Source organism: Rhinatrema bivittatum, chromosome 2 (assembly GCF_901001135.1).
Source record: "Rhinatrema bivittatum chromosome 2, aRhiBiv1.1, whole genome shotgun sequence".
Classification (NCBI taxonomy): Eukaryota; Metazoa; Chordata; class Amphibia; order Gymnophiona; family Rhinatrematidae; genus Rhinatrema; species Rhinatrema bivittatum.
Genome location: NC_042616.1, coordinates 401,549,869 through 401,567,902, shown reverse-complemented (window position 1 = coordinate 401,567,902; position 18,034 = coordinate 401,549,869). Strand labels below are relative to the sequence as shown.

General features: G+C 46.4%; 1 protein-coding gene across 1 annotated transcript in view; it reads right to left on the bottom strand.

The window, feature by feature from the left end:
* TRIO (trio Rho guanine nucleotide exchange factor) overlaps positions 1-18,034 on the bottom strand; it is a 964,000-nt gene that overhangs the window by 599,184 nt on the left and 346,782 nt on the right. The gene's annotated exons all lie outside the window — the stretch shown is intronic.

Genomic DNA, 18,034 nt, shown 5'->3' with positions numbered 1-18,034 from the left:
GCCTTCATCTTAGCTGCTGACAGGTTGGAATCTACCTGCAGTAAACACACACACACATACACACATAAACCCACCCATCCCAGGCAGGTTTCTATTCACACACACACATATGCAACTCAGGCAGGCTCCCATTTATATACCCACCCATCCCAGGCAGGCTCCTCATACATCATGAGATCAGCATAGAGAAAGTGCTACTGTTGCACATTCCCAAAGATAATATATGCCAATCACGAAAAATTCAAAAATGATTTATTTTTTTTTACCTTTGCTGTCTGATCTTAGTTTTCTAATCGGTTGGTCACAGGCTTTTTTTCCACCTTCCCTTTCTTGGTCTTTTGCATATTCTTTTACAGGTTCTCTTTTTTTTTCTGTTTCTTCTCTATCCACCTGACTTCTTCCCTTAAACACATACCCAGATTCTCATTTTCACATGCTCTCCTCTCTCTCACACACACACACTCAGGCTCTCACTCTCAAATGCTTTCACATACATAAATACACCCTGTCTCTCTCTTTCATATGTTGCCTCACACACACACAGGCTCTCACACTCACATGCTGTCACACACACAGAGACTCTCACATGCTGTCTCTCCGATCATACAGGCTCTCATTCCCACACACACTCTACAGGGCCTCAGCCTCTCTCTCATCTCTGGGCCTGCTCTTCGCAAGTCGCCACGGGATAGGCTCCGCAGAGGCACTGATCTTCTCGGGCTGCTGCGAGGTGGGATCCATGGTGGCCCTGCCACAAACACTGCTCCTCTCCTTCCTGCCCGTGCGGCTCGGGCATCTTTTTTTTTTCCGGGGCCACGCAGGCAGGAAGGAGGAGAAGCATCTGAAGTGACTTTTTCTTCAGGCCGTAGTGGGATGAGTTCCACCACGGCCCCACCGATCTTAATGTATCAGGCCTCCCTGCTAAGCCGCTGGTGGGATGAGGTCCACCGGCGGGCGTATGGGCCTCCTTGCTGGACATCAGCACCCCCTATAGCTCACTGGCCCTTCTGCCCCCCCCCCCCCCCCGGTATGCCACTGCTTCCTTCTTCTGCCATCTGTGAACCTGATCCCACTGGCGGCACTATAGGCCTCCACTTCTTCCGCCGCCGGAGGGATCGTGTCCACCAGTGGCAACACAGGCCTCTCCCTGCTCCCTACACCGCCCCACCAGATGTGCTGCCCTGTGCAAGTGCATGCTTTGCACACCCGGTGGCGCCAGGCCTGCTGTTTTATGAAATGACTCAGTCGCTGCCATCCTCCAGCCCTACTTGCACCAACACCATTCTTGTGGGAGGCAGAAAGGCTTGGAAACAGTATTCCTAGAGCTAGAATTTAAAACTGAAAAGTACAGGATTCATATCTGGAGGGGGGGACTGCGTAAAACTTTGTTCAGTGGTGGACAAAACACCCAAGGGGCTTTTAAGCTGAAAAGCTGGGCAATTATTGTAAATTTTGGATGCCCTGCATTGATGTTGGAACGGCTTAAATAAGTTGCTGGTTCAAACTGAGGAGGAGAAAGCAAGCTGGCTTACTTTTAAACATGCTTCTCCATAGACCAGAGCTTTCCAAACTTTTCATGTTGGTGACACTTTTTAGACAAACATAATTTCGGGGCACAGTAATTCATCTACTAGCAAACCAGAGGTTAAAGGTTAAATGAACAAAATGTATTTTGACAATTTACGTATGTTTCCTTAAATATATACATAATAAAATGTTTCACGACACAACCTATCTTGTGAAAACCTTTCATTTATATTTAAAATATATAATATTCCAAGATTAATGTTATTGTTATAATTTATGAGTAACAATAATAAAACAAAGTTATTGTGTTATTCAATTTACCTCTTTAATGAAATCTATGAGCTTGATGGACACAGCTTTTGAATATTTGATGTTAATAAAAAAGCCCAAAAGGTCTTCTGCGTAATTTTAAAAAGCTGGCCAGTTTCACACTATAAAATTATTGATAGCCTCATTCAACTAATTCTATATGGCTATGAGAGTGAAGCCTGGAATTTATAGGAAGGGACAGAATGTCAATATAAATCCTGCACCTCCAGTTCTGTAACTCTGTGCATCCACTGAAATTCCCCCAAACAATGGAGCTTGGATATTTCCCTTACAGCTCATCATACTAAAAGATATTTTCAAATTCTGGTGTCACCTCACAGTAACAGCAGCACAAACACCTTCCACTGCCAGGCACATTGTGAACTAACACAAAACCCCGCAAAAAAGACACTCAAAATCTATACTGCAATCCCATTATAACGTAACAGTAATAACACCAAGGACTCAAACAACAATAACCCTACCTGTGAAAAAGCAAGGGTAAATATTAACTGGGTCCTAGAATACCAATATACCACCTACTGAGGAAACAAAACAAACCAGATTGCTATAGATCCCTATGCTAGCAGAATCTCTCATCATGGTCACACACACAGAGCAGAGACAGACCCTCACCAAATACAGACTACAAAATAAAGGAGCACAAATTAGACAAAAACTGAAATGGAAATCCCAAGAAGCCAGACTCTCTGTATTAACAATGGAAAAACAGAACCACCATTCCTCATAAAACATAAAATCAAGAAACATAAAGCATCAGTTATAATAGTAAAACCATACTAATAAAAGAATATTTTAAAACTATTGATAAATAGAATTTCTATTAATTAAAATCATATACATTTTTTACAATTTCCCAAACACCAATAAAATATTTCAAAACAGCACATTTGTCAAATAACACCCAATAATTAAAACTAATAAGGATTTTAAAAAGCCCCTGCTGTCCATACTTTGGAGCTCTTGATTTCCAGTCATCCTGATATTGTCAAGGATTAGGAGGTTATCCTCTCTCTCTCACACACATACTCACATGTCCATTCTCTCTCACACATACACTGTCACATACATACACATTCATGCTCTTATATCCACCATAACCTCTCGCTCTCACAAACACTGACACACTCTCAGGCTCTAAGACACTCTCTTCCCCTCCACACACACCCCCCACACAAACTCTTACTCCCCTGGATTTTCTCATACACATTCATGCTCTCACTCTCTCTGGCTCCCTCACATACACACACACATACCCAGGCAAGTTCCCAATCATTCTCATACAAACACACACACCCAGGCAAGCTCCCAGTCATTCTCACACACTGAAACTGACCCCCAGGCAGGCTCCCATTCATTTTCATACCACTCCCTCACCATCCCCCAGGGATGCACACATTCATTCTCACACAGACCCCCAGGCAGGCACCAATTCATTCTCACACACACACAGACCCCCAGGCAGGCACCAATTCATTCTCACACACACACCCATACACCAAACACAGGCAGGCACCTCTTCTCACACATACAAACCCCAGGAAGACACCCATACATTCTCATACACAGACACACCCTCAGGCAGGCACCCATGAATTCACACACATGCACCCCCAGGCAGAGTCCCATTCATACACATGCACACACTAAAGGCAGACCCCCTCTCTTTCTTTTGCCAACAACCTCGGAGCCTCTCTCATTCCTCTGCTGCCACTGTCACTGATGCCACATGGCTACTGGGGTGGCGCTGATTGCTGCTATTGGCACTGAAGCCCATTCTGCTGCCTCCTCTGTGCAGGCCCCGTGGGTTTCCACTTCCTCCAAGTTGATCTCGTACATTGTGAGATCCGCATAGAGAAAGTGCTACTCTTGCACATTACCAAAGATTACATGTGCCAATCAGTAAAAAGTAATTTATTATTATTATTTTTTTTACCTTTGCTGTCTGATCTTAGTTTTCTAATCGGTTGGTTCCAGGCTTTTTTGTTCCACGCCCCCCCCCCCCCCCTTTATTATTTTTTTGCCAATTCCTTTCATATTGTCTTTTTTTCTATTTCTTTTCTCTCCATCTATCTTCTTCCCTCAAACATACAGTCAGGTTCTCATTCTCACATGCTTTCTCTCTCTCTCTCACACACACACACACACACACACACACACACACAGGCTCTCACTGTCACATGCTCTCTCTCATACAATCATTCATATACAGTCTCTCTCTTGCACATGCTGTCAGACTCACACACACAGGCTCTCTCTCACTCCCACATGCTGTCTTGCTCAAGCACAGGCTCTCACTGTCACATGCTGTCTCTCACACACACACAGGCTCTCACATGCTGTCTCTGCAAACATTCAGGTCCTCATTCCCACACACAATCTCTCAACTCATCTCATACACGCAAACAATCTCTCAACTCATCGCAAACACGCACTCTACAGGCCCTCAGCTTCTCTCTTACCTCTGGGCCTCCTCTTCACGGGTCGCTGCAGGATGGGCTCTGCAGCGGCCGCCCTGCTCTTCTCGGGCCGATCCGCGGCAGCGGCGGCCCTGCTCTTCTCGGGCCGATCCGCGGCAGCGGCGGCCCTGCTCTTCTCGGGCCGATCCACGGTGGGGACCCTGCTACCGGGCCTCCTCCTCCTCTTCTTAGCTGGCAGCAACAACGCTGCTCCTCTTCTGCACGTGGCCGACGCTCCTCCCCCTTCCTACCCGTGCGGCTCCTTCAATATTTTTCTTCGGGGGCCGCATGGGCAGGAAGGAGAAGGAGCACCTGCACGTTTAGACGTCACCTTTTTCTTCTGGCCGTGGTGACGTGAGCTCCACCATGGCCTTGCCGATCTTCCTGCTGGCACGCAGCACAGCGATTCTTCAGTACTAAGCCGCCAGTGGGATGAGGTCCACCGGCGGCCGCATTGGCTCCCACTTGCCGGTGTGTCACGTGCACCGGGCTTGCGCGACACACCGGCACACTGCAGGCGACACACTAAAGTGTTGCGACACACACTTTGGAAAGCTCTGCTCTAGAGCATGGGTATTAATTTCTCTATTCTTTTCTGGGTTAGGTAAACCCATCTCTCTCTTGTGTTGAACTGTGGACCCAAGAACGCTATGGTCTGGGTGGGCATAAACTGACTGTTTGTGTAGTTTACAACCCAGCCCAGTTGCTGAATGAATTGCACCACTGGTACCGTGGCCTAGTCATTCTCTTGGTAAGATTTGGCCCAGTTTAGCCAGTCATCCAGATAAGAATGGACTAGTACCCCTTGTTTTCAATGCCGCCGCCACCACCACCACCTTTTTTTTTTTATATATATATTTCTTTATTGATTTTCCAACCAAATATCAGTGACCAACCTGGTAACCTAACAATGAATACTACCAACCTTCGAGAGGAAAACCCAGGACGATCCCCCCCCCTCCCCCGGACCCCCGAGAGACAAGGTGAACGAGTCATATATCCATAAGTCTTTGTATGAAGAACTGTCAAGTTACTTGCCCAGGATCCCGAGATGTTGCCGCATAACGGGTAAGGCACACCTTTTCATATAGGTCCCTTTTAGTGCTTGGTATGCAGTTCCAGTAACCTTTCCAAATGGCCTCCCATCTGGTCTTTCGACGATTAGGTTGGCCGTGCGCTGTCATGAGTTCAAACTGTAGCATAGTGTCCATCTTATTCTTCCAATGGGCCACTTGAGGAGGAGCTGCTGTTGTCCAATCAGCCAGTATCGTTTGTAACCCCAACAGGGTAGCTTTACTCAGGAACAGCTGCTGAGCCTCTTCCCAATCCGCCATCTCTCCGTCATATAGGCGAAAAAGACACATTCTGGGATTCTTTAGCATTGGTACTCCAATAGAGAGACCCACTTCTTGCATGACATCGTCCCAAAACTGTTGAATGATTTTACAGTCCCATATACAATGGAAGAATGAACCAGGTTGGTCAGTACATTTTAAACATACATTCGATTCACATAATCGGGCTGCATGCATTCCCGTTCTAGCCATATACATACAATGTAAGATCTTAAATCCCACTTCCCTTTGTACCACATTTTCGGAAACAAGGGAGCATTCCTGTAACACCTGAATTATCTCAGGTACGGACAAAGATATCCCAGCCAACGTCAGCCATTTATGCTGTATTTTTAAAAGGGCCTCCGTCCGAGGTATCCTCCTGAGTCGTTTAGACAGGGTCGCACAGGAATTCGGCTTATGGCCTGTATTGTAAGATTTTGAACCCCTGCAAGTTACCTGGCTCCACCGGCAAAGAGCTAATATAATGCCTGGCTTGCAGATAGCCATAAAAATCCCTGTTAGTTATCCCATAAGACTGTGAAGTCCAGTATGCCACCCTTTTCGAGATCTAAGAATTGAAAGATCATCGTTAAACCATAGTCTGCCCATTTACGGAAAACCAATGCCTCCTGTCCGTCCATAAATTCAGGATTGCCGAGGAACGTTAAAAAGGGAGTAGCTACAGAAGACAACCCACATTTTATTTTGGTTAGATATCTCCATGCTTGCCGGCAGGTATACATAATCTGGCTATGCCTAGCAGAGGTAGGTATTTTTCCCCCCGGCATATGGAGGACATTAACTGGCATTATCGGTGCCAACCAAGCTCTTATGGTGTCATAAGGGTCACACACAGATGTTCCCCTGATCCAGTCATAAACGTGTCGGAGCATACAGGCCAGGTTGTATTCCCTCCAATTCGGGCAGGCGAGACCTCCCTGATCCTTTGGCAACATTAACGTTTGTAAGGATAAGCGCACCTTCTTCCCTCCCCACAACAGCTGACGTATCGCCCTTTGTATCCTACCAAGTTCCCTTTTGGTTATCCACAGTGGTATCTGTTGCATAACATATAACCAATGTGGTAACTCCATCATCTTAAGGAGGTAAATTCTTCCAGATAATGAAAGAGGTAATTTAGACCAGGTTTTAAGTTTGTCTTCCATCCGGCGGAGGAGGGGGTCTACATTTACCTTATGCAGTGTTGCTATATTTTTCGGGAGCTGGATACCTAAATAGCGCATTTCCGAACCCACCCATTTCAGCGGGAACTCACCTTCCCATGCACACTGTAGGGAGGGCTCTAGTGCCATCGCCTCAGATTTGTCTCTATTTATTTTCAGGCCAGCAAAAGAGCCGAAAAGATGTTGCCATTCTAGGACCCTCTTCAAGGAATGCTGAGGCCTAGTTAAAAAGACCAGCACGTCATCAGCAAACGCTGATACTTTAAATTCTTGGTCCCCTATCACATATCCAGCTATTAGAGGATCGTCCGCTATCTTACGTAAAAGGTGGTCTATAGACAGTATATAGAGCAATGGTGACAAGGGACACCCCTGCCTAGTCCCTCTATGAAGCTGAAATTTCTCCGAAAGCATCCCATTGGCCAAGATAGCGGATGTAGGGCTCTGGTAGAGCATGTGTATACCAGTCACTATCTCGCCGTGTATGCCATACCTATCTAAAACAGAGAAGAGGTAGGACCAGGAAACTCGGTCGAACGCCTTCTCAGAATCAAATCCCACTATCATGGTGTTGACCTGTCGCTTGGTACACTCCTCCATAGCTAATATCAAAGCTGTCAAATTCTTAGATATGGTTCTTCCCTGGACAAACCCTGCCTGTTGTGGCATGATAAGGTGGGGGAAGCATACTCCTAATCTGTTTGCCAAAATTTTGGCAAATACTTTGGCTTCAAAATTTAATAGGGAAATTGGTCGATACGCTGCTGGAGAGGAAAGATCCTTTCCCGGCTTTTCCAACACTGTGATAAAGGCCTTCGTAAAGTCCTTAGGAAAGCATTTATTTTCTTGTGCCGTCTTATAGAATTGCAAGAGAGGCTCCCCTATCTATGGAAGCAGGAGTTTATAATACTCGGCGCTCAGTCCATCCGGACCTGGTGCTTTGTATCGTTTGCTGTCTTTAATAATAGATACCAGCTCTCCCAGTTGGATCGGCCTGTTGAGCCGCTCCACCTGCTCTGTGGATAATTTAGGGATGCTTAGGGAATCGAAAAACTCCTCTTCCTCTTTCCTGCCCCCAGTCGTATCATCCTGATACAGGGCTTCATAAAACCCCCGAAACTTGGAGCATATCGCTTTACCAGATGTGATAGGGTGACCCCTGTCGTCTCTCAATTTGTCTATACAAGTTTTCCCCCGATGTATCCGCACCAAGTTCGCTAACAGTCTGCCCGCTTTGTTCCCAAACCGGAATAACTGATGGGCTCCCCTCTGCATTTGTCTTTGGGCTCTTGTATGGAGCAAAGTATTCAGAGTGCGTAAAATGGCGTAGTAGTCCTCCTTGTGTTTTTGTTCATTTTGTTGCGCTAATCTTTGTTTAGCTACACTAAGGCGCCTTTCCAGCTCCAAAATAGATTTATGTAACGCTTTCGATTTGGCAATGACGTATGAGGTTATGTCTCCTCTCAGCACAGCCTTACTAGCCTCCCAAAATAGTATGGGATCCTTCTGATGATCCCTATTATTACATTCATATTCCTCCCACTTCACTGCCAAATACTGCTTAAATTCTGAGTCATCTGCCAGGTGACTGGGAAACCGCCATAATCTTTCTCCTACCTCCCTTGTCCTATCTGTGATATCAACCCAAATCAAAGCATGGTCAGATATCTCTATAGGCCCAATATGCGCTGTGGTGATTCGAGAGAACAAAGATTCCGAAATGAGAATGTAGTCTATGCGGGACATTGTCGCATGCGCCCGAGATACATGCGTATAGTCTCTTTCTAGCGGGTGTAATGTTCGCCAGATGTCTAATACGTGAAGCTCTTGACATAGAAAGGCAATTCCCTTGGGTTTGCTCCCAATGCCTTCTCGTCTCCCCTGTGATCTATCAAGTGCTGCATCCTTAACGCAGTTGAAATCCCCAAGTAACACCAACTCCCCCTTCTGGATCTCCATTAGTTTCCCTGTCAGAGCTTGAAAAAAGGCGTGATCATACACATTTGGAGCATACACTGAGGATAGAGTGATATCTTTACCGTGTATGCGCCCCATAAGTATCAGAAATCTTCCATTAGGGTCCACTACTTTCTGCGTCATAGAGAAGGGCACTCTTTTATCGATTAAGATAGCAGTGCCAGCCTTCTTATTCATTGCCGGCGCAGCAAAACACTGTCCCACCCAGCTTTTCTGTAATTTTTTGGATTCAACTTCAGTGAGATGGGTTTCCTGTAGCACCGCGATTTCCACTTTTGCCCTTTGCAATGCGCTTAGTATTTTTTGCCTTTTAATAGGGGTGCCTATACCTCCCACATTCCAGGAACAGATTCTGAGGGTAGTCATCCTATTCCTCGTTTTACAGTGCTTGTCCCAGCCTCAGTTGTAAACCATCTCCAGAAGGCCTCCCAGCCTAGGCCCTCCGGCTCCGGTATCTCAAGAACCTGAGCCCAGCCCCCCCATGCCCAGTCAGTCCGTCCCTTGTCTCTAGCTCCCCCCCCCTTGTCTCTTCCACCCTCCCCCCCCCAATCGTATCCCCCCTTCCCCGCTCCTTCCCCTCCCAACACAATAGTAACACAAACTGCCACAATACCCTCCAACCCATATCCACCCCAAAAAACCCCTACTTGAAATCAGTGAAAAACTCCCCGTATAAAATGAGGATAGAGATCCGTGTAGCATGCGTTCGGGTGCTGCCCCCCTCAGTGACTTAGAAGGCCATCATCGTATAGCATAGCTCTGCACCGTCTCTGCTTCCCATGTCCATCATAGTATAAAAAATTAACAATGTCCTGAATGGGTCCAACCGGGAACACTTGCCAGAACTGTAACATAAACTAAAGGCAGTCTAATACCCTTGCGAGGTGCAGCACATTCCCCCTACCAGGGTTTGTGCATTCAACTTGGTCCAACCATAAATGTGTTTCTCTCAGTTTCCGCGTCTACCCTCCTCAGGGTACTTCTCGGGTACTGCTCTCATTTAACTGCTTCAGCCAGTCTCCCGCTTTGTCTGGTTCCACAAACCGCAGAGTCTGGCCATCTTTCCAAACTCGCAAAGTCGCCGAATACTGGAGCGCAAAGCGGATGTTTTTGGCGAACAGAGTGCTACAGGTAGAAGTAAACAGTTTCCTCTTGGCAGCCACTGCTGCCGAGAAGTCTTGGAAAATAACAACTTTTGTCCCTTGATAATTAAGAGCCGAAGACTTCCGAAAGGCTGTCAGAACCTGGGTTTTGTGAGTCCAATCCAGAAATTTAGCGATCACCAGTCGTGGCCTAGTCGCCAGCTCCTTCCTGGGGCCTATCCGGTGTGCTCGCTCCACTATCAGCTTGCCTGCTAGTGCCGGAAGCTGTAGCTCCCTCGGTAGCCATTCCTCCAGCAGACCTTTGAGCTCACTATCAGGGATATTTTCTGGGAGGCCTAGAAACTTTAAATTGTTCCTCCTCGCGCGGTTTTCTAGGTCCTCCAGCTTGTTCTCGGCAGCCGTGATCGCCGATTCCAGTTTAGTCACCCGCTCCGCCATTATCACGTGCTCTTCCTCCGCAGCAGCTATTCTACCATCTGCTATATCAATCCTTCGCCCCACATCGGAGATCAAATCTTTTATGGCTTGGATGCTCTCGTTCAGCCCCACAAATTTAGGGTCTAGCCCCGCAATCACCACCGCAGATAAGCGCTCGATCGCTGATTCATTCAGCCCTCCTCCCTCCGGGCCTCCCCGTGCGTCCGCCATTTTGTTTTCTGGCTCCGAGGTTTTAGTTTTATCTTTTTTCACCGGCTTACTGGGCATGCCCGTCCTCGGCGACGTGCTCACTCGGATGCGCTTCAGTTTGGAAAGCGATTGTGTCCGAAAAAGCTCGCGAACGCCCACACTTCTCGTGGGGAGGCCCGAATTTAGAGGGGCAGCACCCGGAGCGGAGCAGCTTGCGACTTGCCCTGCTCACCGCATCACGTGATCTCCTCACCACCATCACCTTAATGAATGTTCTTGGTGCAATCGCAATGCCGAAGGGGAGGGCCTAAAACTGGAAATGTTTCCCCAGCACACAGAAACGCTACAGCCTTTGGCACGAATCCCTTATAGCAGGAGTGGTCAACCTTTCATAGACATAGTGCCAAGAAACCAGAATCCACAGTACCGAAAAGCCTCACATTTTCAAGAGACAAGAAGGGGGAGCAGGGGTGGGTTTTTTTTCTCTCTCTCTCAGTTCTCCCACTAGTCTCTCTCTCTGTGTTCCCCCAACCTGTGCCCACCAGCCTCTCTCTAAATCCTCTTCTCTGTCCCCAGCAGAGTCTCTCTCTCAATGCCATCTGCCCTGCCAGCAGTCTCTTCATCCAAGTCCATCCTCACCAGTCCGCTCTCAGTCTCCGCACTCTTTTCATATCTGCCTCTCTTAGCAGCCCAAGCATAACACCCTCCACACGAATAACGACAGAGGTTCAGCAGCCCCAAAATAACACTTTCCACCTCACCGCTTATGCTGCTATATATCCCCCCATATCCCCTTCTTTGCCAAGTATCCCACAACTTTTTTCCCCTGACCCTACTCCCTCTGTTTCCACCCTACCCGCCACATATTCTATCTTCTCCCCTACCCAGCACCAGTATCCCAAACCCCCTGGCTCTTTCGCTACCCCATCATCATCACTTCTGGCTTACTTTCACATACAACCTCCCACTATGGTTTTCATTCATGTCTTTACTCTGTTTACCCCAGTTTTTTTTTTTATTTAATTATACATTTTTATATACCGACATTAGATCAGTGATGTCACATAGGTTTACAGAAGAACAGAACTGAAATAAGAGGGGGGGGGTTCTTATTTCTTACAATGAAAAAGTAATAAATATAACTAATCTGTAACATGGTTAACTTGCAAACGAGCAACTAAGTGGATCGAGGGTCTAATACGGGATGCTTGACAGGGTATAAAAGCTGAAGGGCGGGGAGATTTTTAAGACATTGGGGGGCGGGTAAAGGACGCAGGGGTGGGAATAGGGGGGTTGTGCATTGAGGGAAGGCTTGTCGGAAGAGCCAAGTTTTTAGGTGTTTCTTGAAGAGCTGAGTGGAGGGTTCAGTTATCAATTGTGCTAGAAGGTTGTTCCAAAGTGATGGCCCGGCTACGGTCAGGGCGCGTTCTCTTGTTGTGGTTAGATGTGCTTCTTTTGGGGTGGGGATGGGGAGAAGACCTTTCTACTAAATCTCTACCTCTCTCAAGCCCCCTCCTCTCCCCCCACACTATTTTACATACAACTTTCCTTCACACATGGCTCTAATGCAACCTCTCTTCCACGTCCTCTATTCTACCACACTAGCCCTGGTTCCCTCATGCCTCCTTTAGAACGTGTGGCAGCATAGACTTTGGGGAGGAATAAGCTAAAAGACAGCCTACATTTACCTCCTTCCTTATCTCCTCCCAGCATTTACCCCTTTCCTCAACTCTTTCAATATTTAACCCTTTTTGCATTACTCACCTCAGAAATATTTACCCTTTTACACTTCTCTTCTCTCCCAAGTATTCACACCTGTCCCTTCCCCCACTATTTACCAATTCTCTCACTGGACATGCTCATATTTTTCCCTTGCCCCTGGGACAAATCATTATGACTTAACAGGCACTCCAAGTGACTCCTCTCTCTTCTGCTGACAGCTGAGTTCCAAATCCTGGGAGCACAGTGATTTACTAGACCTGGGGCAGTGTCCACTTCAGCCCCTCCTTTATTATAAACCTCCTTGATATTAATTTGGATACTGCGATATATAAATAATGTCCCCTCTGGAAGGCAGAACAGAGAAGAACCCTCTACTCTTGGAAGCAGCTAGGTTGGAGCATGGACAGGATAGGGAGACTGGGGCAAGGAGTTAACTGGCTCTTCTCTACCTTGCTATGCTATGGTCTCTGCTTCAGTCCCTCCTCTTCTGTCCTCTGCAGTGCTGCCCAGTTGTCACTGGGACAGGAGGGCAAGAGCCTCATTTTTCACATGAAAGAGCCACATGCAGCACCAGAGCCACAGGTTGCCCACCCCTGCCTTATAGGGATACGGATGTATGCTTCCGCCAAGTTGAGGGATGAGAGAAACTCTCCCTTCCTTATCACTAAACAAAGGGACTCCATTTCATAGCGCAGAATTCTGAGGCATTTGTTGAATCCCTTGAGGTCCAGCACCGGACAGAACAAACCAACCTTCATAGGCATAACAAAATATATAGACTGTGACTAGGTGCCCTGTTCCTGAGTGGGTACTGGTATCACTGCTTGCAAGCCCTGCAATTTGTCTAAGGTGGCTTCTATTGCCTTCTTCTTTGCTGGTGAGGACAGGGAGACTACGAATGTTTGGGGAACAAGTTTTGCTAGCTTGGGAGCATACCCGTCACAAATGACCTCCAAAACTCAGAGTTTGTCCATTCTGAGTACATAAGAACATGCCATACTGGGTCAGACCAAGGGTCCATCAAGCCCAGCATCCTGTTTCCTACAGTGGCCAATCCAGGCCATAAGAACCTGGCAAGTACCCAAAAACTAAGTCTATTCCATGCTACTGTTGCTAGTAATAGCAGTGGCTATTTTCTAAGTCAACTTAATTAATAGCAGTTAATGGACTTCTCCTCCAAGAACTTACCCAATCCTTTTTTAAACATAACTGCACTAACCACATCCTCTGGCAACAAATTCCAGGGTTTGTGAACTGAGTGAAAAAGAACTTTCTCCGATTAGTTTTAAATGTGCCACATGATAACTTCATGGAGTGCCCCCTAGTCTTTCTATTATCCGAAAGAGTAAATAACTAATTCACATTAACCTCTCATGATTTTAAACACCTCTATCATATCCCCCCTCAGCCGTCTCTTTCCAAGCTGAAAAGTCCTAACCTCTTTAGTCTTTCCTCATAGGGGAGCTGTTCCATTCCCTTTATCATTTTGGTCACCTTCTTCTGTACCTTCTCCATCGCAACTATGTCTTTTTTGAGATGCGGCGACCAGAATTGTACACAGTATTCAAGGTGCGGTCTCACCATGGAGCGATACAGGCATTATGACATTTTCCCGTTTTATTCACCATTCCCTTTCTAATAATTCCCAATTTTTGACTGCCGCAGCACACTGAACCTATGATTTCAATGTGTTATCCACTATGACGTCTAGATCTCTTTCTTGGGTGGTAGCTCCTAATATGGAACCTAACATTATGTAACTATAGCATGGGTTATTTTTCCCTATTTGCATCACCATGAACTTATCCACATTAAATTTCATCTGCCATTTGGATGCCCAATTTTCCAGCCTCACAAGGTCTTCCTGCAATTTATCACAATTTGCTTGTGATTTAACTACTCTGAACAATTTTGTATCATCTGCACATTTGATTACCTCACTTGTCATATTTCTTTCCAGATCATTTATAAATATATTGAAAAGTACGGGTCCCAATACAGATCCCTGAGGCACTCCACTGCCCACTCCCTTCCACTGAGAAAATTGTCCATTTAATCCTACTCTTTGTTTCCTGTTTTTTAGCCAGTTTGTAATCCACGAAAGGACATCACCACCTACCCCATGACTTTTTACTTTTCCTAGAAGCCTCTCATGAGGAACTTTGTAAACGCCTTCTGAAAATCCAAATATACTACATCTACCAGTTCACCTTTATCTACATGTTTATCAACTCCTTCAAAAACGTGAAGCAGGTTTGTAAGGCAAGACTTGCCTTGGGTAAAGCCATGCTGACTTTGTTCCATTAAATCATGTCTTTCTATATGTTCTGTGATTTTGATATTTAGAACACTTTCCACTATTTTTCCTGGCACTGAAGTCAGGCTAACTGGTCTGTAGTTTCCCAGATCGCCCCTGGAGCCCTTTTTAAATATTAGGGTCTTCAGGTACAATGGCTGATTTTAATGATAGGTTACAAATTTTTACTAATAGGTCTGAAATTTGATTTTTGAGCTCCTTCAAAACCCTGGGGTATATACCATCTGGTCCAGGTGATTTACTACTCTTCAGTTTGTCAATCAGGCCTACCACACCTTCTAGGTTCACCGTGATTTGGTTCAGTCCATCTGAATCATTACCCATGAAAACCTTCTCTTATTCTGGTATCTCCCCAACATCCTCTTCAGTAAACACTGAAGCAAAAAAGTAATTTAATCTTTACGCAATGACCTTATCTTCTCTAATTGCCCCTTTAACCCCTCAATCATCTAACGGTCCAACTGATTCCCTCACAGGCTTTCTGCTTCGGAAATATTTTTAAAAGTTTTTACTGTGAGTTTTTTCCTCTACAGCCAACTTCTTTTCAAATTCTCTCTTAGCCTGATTTATCAATGTCTTACATTTAACATGGCTAACGCTTATGCATTATCCTATTTTCTTCTGTTGGATCCTTCTTCCAATTTTTGAATGAAGATCTTTTGGCTAAAATAGCTTCTTTCACCTCCCCTTTTAACCATGTCGGTGATCATTTTGCCTTCTTTTCACCTTTCTTAATGTGTGGAATACATCTGGACTGTGCTTTTTATTATTTTTTTTACAATGACCACGCCTCCTGCACATTTTTTACGTTTGTAGCTGCTCCTTTCAGTTTTTTTCTATTTTTCTCATTTTATCAAAGTTTCCCTTTTGAAAGTTTAGCACGAGAGCCGTGAATTTGCTTACTGTCCCATTCCAGTCATTAATTCAAATTTGATCATATTATGATCACTATTGCCAAGCGGTCCCACCACCGTTACCTCTCTCACCAAATCCTGTGCTCCACTGAGAATTAGATCTAAAATTGCTCCCTCTCTTGTCGGTTCCTGAACCAATTGCACCATAAAGTAAAACCAGCACAGGCAACCACCCACTGGGGTTATCTTCAGAGGGACCCTTTGATTGTCACTGGGATGGGTGGCTAGTGCCTGCCCATCCCAGAGGGCTTTCTCCTCAAACTTTTAACTCCCTGAAAGGGCTGAGACCTAGATTTCTGAGCCTGCAGGGCCCCTAGATTGCCCAGTCTGCATCTTCAGTAATCCTTAAGGTGTCTCAGAACTCTGGAACTGGCTTGTGGTCTGCCTTCAGGGAGTTTCTGAGGTTTAGATTCCCCAAGATTCTTAACGAGTTTCTCCAGCTCTTCTCCAAATAAGAGCCCTCCCTGAAAGGGTTAGTTTACCTAGGCGCGATTTTGATACTTCATCAGCTGCTCAATTTCTCAGCCATAGCAATCTCCTTGCTGCCACATTCGAGGCCACTGCTCAGGCAGCCATCCTGAGGCGATCATAAAGATTGTCTGCTAAGAAGGCCATCCCTGACTCAATCCGAGCCATGTCTTCTGACTCAGGCAACCGCGGCATCCATCTTACTACCTTGCAGGCCACATATCCTCTTTAGACGGATGCCTGTAAAGGCGTTGCATTGGTAGCATAGGCTTGCCTTAAGATCAATTCTATTTTTCTGTCTTGATAGTCCTTCAGTGCTGTCCCACCTTCCACTAGAATGTGGCAGCCAAGACCAAGGTGTCCACCCTGGGAATCCTCAGGTAGTGGATATAACTTCCCTAGGGCTTTTGTTCCTTTCAAAGGGCCTTGGGTGTTTTCCTATTCTGCGATCACCATTTCCTTCAGAGCTGGGAGCATCAGGAATGCTCTAGACGATCTGTGCAACTCTCGAAGGATGAGGTGCACCTTCTACCTGCTTCTCCTCCCTTGGGCCGAAAATCTTGAGCGCCGCAAGTAAATCTGAAATTAAGTCTGGCAGCTCCTCTCTGAGAAACAGGCATACAACCACAGAATCTCCTTCATCCTCAGAGGACCATTCTTCTTCCCTATCAGAGTGCCTTGAATCCTGTGCCAAAGGGGACTATCCTTTAGACTGCTAGGTAAGGGTTCTGGTGGATTCTGAGCCCCTGGGAGTTAATCTGGACTTCTTTTGTGGGAGGGTTCCTTGCCCTCACGGAAGCAGAGGGGCCTGGTAGCTCTTGGTTTGCCTGCATGGCCTCAAAGACATGATGCATCAGAAAGATAAATTCAGCTGAAAAGGCTCCTAGAGAGACACCATGAGGCTCCCCTTCTCTCTTGGTATCTGACTGGCACTAGATGAGACCACCAAACCCCTAGGTAGGCTGGTCTGCTGCAGCTCTGCCCCTTCTGGTGCTCTTTCAACTTCTCTCTCCAGGGAACTGGCCATCTCAACATGCTCCTCTGGGGGAGGGGAGGCGAATGATGCTAGGTCTTCCCTCCAGAGGTCTGTATCACAAAGTGGACAGACTCTTCCAATGTGGAGGATCCTTTTTGTTCCACACTCTGGGCACCTTCTTCCCCTCAGCATGCTCACGGTGGGGGCGTGGCCTGCCAATGGACATGGTGCTGTAGCTTGGAGTGATTGGTTTGTTTGTTTTTTTATTCACTGCACATGCACGCATGCTTGCTGGCCCAACATCTCGCCACCATCACATAGCCTTCCTTCATGCTCCCTCTGTGGCATTTGTGATCGTGGCAAAAACTCCTCACCGCAGGGCTACTTACCCCCCAAGTGATCTTCCTCGGAGGGGGGGTGGGGGCTGACACACGAGAGTGGAGCAAGCCATTCTTCGGGGAGACATGCCACCCCTGGTTTCTGGCTTTCCCTTAGGGAGGGGGAGCCATCAGCCAGGGAGCTGGGCACAGCCAAGGGAGTTCACCCAAGGAGACCAGGACTTTCTCAGGAGCAAGAGGCACTGCTGTTCCAGAAGCCTGGGTAGAGCGAGACTAGAGTAAAGAGAAGATGCTCCATCGATCCTCCACCTCTGTTGGAGATAGAGAATTATTGAAGGCTGCCTCCATCCACATCTTCCTTATAGTGGACCTGTTGTCACACAGAAATTTGAGGAGGTGTGGTCTTTATTTCCACCAGCTGCAGAGAGGGGAAATCCCTAATTTGATAACTGGTCTAATAGTAGGATAAGGAAGTAGCTATAACTTTCTGGCACAGTACCCAATTTCTAATCACTATGAAGCTGGGGGGGGGGGGTGCTATGAATTGCATGAATACCCTTCACATCACTTTTACACACAGTTTACTTTGTTCACACTCATAAATGTTTGATAGGGGAGGAAGGGAGGAGAGATGTAAGATGCCAGAGGAGCATGGGAGTGAGAGGGGGATGGAAAAGAATTTAAATTACTTTAGGTAAACTGAAATTGCTGGAGAGTATTAATATTAAATAAAAAAGAGAATTTACCATACAGCA